This window comes from Arachis hypogaea, chromosome 19 (genome assembly GCF_003086295.3).
Source record: "Arachis hypogaea cultivar Tifrunner chromosome 19, arahy.Tifrunner.gnm2.J5K5, whole genome shotgun sequence".
Classification (NCBI taxonomy): domain Eukaryota; kingdom Viridiplantae; phylum Streptophyta; class Magnoliopsida; order Fabales; family Fabaceae; genus Arachis; species Arachis hypogaea.
This window is the reverse complement of record NC_092054.1, coordinates 124040483-124042356: the sequence shown is the minus strand read 5'-3', so window position 1 is coordinate 124042356 and position 1874 is coordinate 124040483. Positions and strand designations below refer to the sequence as shown.

General features: G+C 35.8%; 1 non-coding gene across 1 annotated transcript; it reads left to right on the top strand.

Moving 5' to 3' along the window:
* Positions 1–477: 477 nt before the first annotated feature.
* Positions 478–581, top strand: LOC112780261 (small nucleolar RNA R71). The gene has a single exon (XR_003191110.1). It is a non-coding gene; the product is annotated as a small nucleolar RNA R71 (small nucleolar RNA).
* Positions 582–1874: the final 1293 nt, after the last annotated feature.

The following is a 1874-nucleotide window of genomic DNA, read 5'->3' as shown; positions in this document are numbered from 1 at the left end:
CCTTGTTGAGGCTTCTGTTGGTTCTTCCATGAGAGATTTAGATGATTTCTCCATGAAGGATTATAGGTGTTTCCATAGGGTTCTCCCATGTAATTCACCTCTGCCATTGCAAGATTCACAGGATCATAAGCTTCCTCTTCAGAGGAAGCCTCCTTAGTACTACCTGATGCAGCTTGCATTTCAGACAGACTCTGAGAAATCATATTGACTTGCTGAGTCAATATTTTGTTCTGAGCCAATAAGGCATTCAGAGTATCAATCTCAAGAACTCCTTTCTTCTGAGTTGTCCCATTGTTCACATGATTTCTTTCAAAAGTGTACGTGAATTGGTTATTTGCAATCATTTTAATGAGTTCCTGGGCTTCTCCAGGCGTCTTCTTCAGATGAAGAGATCCACCAGCAGAGTTGTCCAATGACATCTTGGACAGTTCAGACAGACCATCATAGAATATGCATATGATGCTCCATTCTGAAAGCATGCCAGAAGGACACCTTCTGATCAATTGCTTGTATCTTTCCCAAGCTTCATAGAGGGATTCGCCTTCCTTCTGTCTGAAGGTGGGGACTTCCACTCTAAGCTTACTCAATTTTTGAGGTGGAAAGAACTTTGCCAAGAAGGCATTGACCAGCTTTTTCCAAGAGTTTAGGCTTTCTTTAGGTTGTAAGTCCAACCATGTCCTAGCTCTGTCTCTTACTGCAAAGGGGAAAAGCTTGAGTCTGTAGACCTCAGGGTCAACCCCATTGGTCTTGACAGTGTCACAGATTTGCAAGAATTCAGCTAGAAACTGATAAGGATCTTCCAATGGAAGTCCATGATACTTGCAATTCTGCTGCATCAAAGAAACTAATTGAGGCTTAAGCTCAAAGTTGTTTGCTCCAATTGCAGGAATTGAGATGCTCCTTCCACAGAAGTAAGAAGAGGGTGCAGTGAAGTCACCAAGCATCTTCCTTGCATCTCCACCATTGTTGTTGGGTTTGGCCATGTTTGTTTTGTCTGCTTCCTTTTCAAAAATTTCTGTTAGGTCCTCTCTAGAGAGTTGTGCTTTAGCTTCTCTTAGCTTTCTCTTCAAGGTCCTTTCAGGTTCAGGATCAGCTTCAACAAGAATGCCTTTGTCCTTGTTCCTGCTCATATGAAAGAGAAGAGAACAAGAAAGTATAGAATCCTCTATGTCACAGTATAGAGATTCCTTAAGGTGTCAGAGGAAAATAAGAATAGAAGGATGAGGTAGATAGAGAAGAATTCGAACATATAAAGAAGGAGAGCGTCTGAATTGCTAATTGAGGAGGAGTGTTAGTCCTTAAATAGAAGGAGGTGAGAGAGGAAATTTTCGAAAACAAATTTTTAAATAAAATTAAAAATTTTAAAATAATTAAAAAGAATTTTGAAAAAAGTGGTTGATGGTTTTTCGAAAATTAAAAGTGAGAAAGTGGTTAAGTAATTTTGAAGAAGATTTTGAAATCAGCAATAAAAAAGATATGATTGAAAATTATTTTGAAAAAGATATGATTGAGAGGATATGATTGAGAAGATATGATTGAAAAATAATTTAAAAAGATTTGATTTTTAAAATTAATGACTTGGCTAACAAGAAATTTAAAAGATATGATTCTAAAATTCAAATATTGAACCTTTCTTAACAAAGAAGTAACAAACTTGAAATTTTTGAATCAAATCATTAATTGTAGCAAGGATTTTCAAAAATATTGAAAAAAATTTAAAAGATTTGATTTTGAAAAAGACATTATTGTTAAGAGAGGATATGAAAAAGATAAGATTTTGAAAAATTAGTTTTAAAACTTTCAAAATTGAAAAAGATTTGAATTGAAAACAAATTACCTCCTTGCTGCTATCCTGGCGTTAAACGCCCAGAATG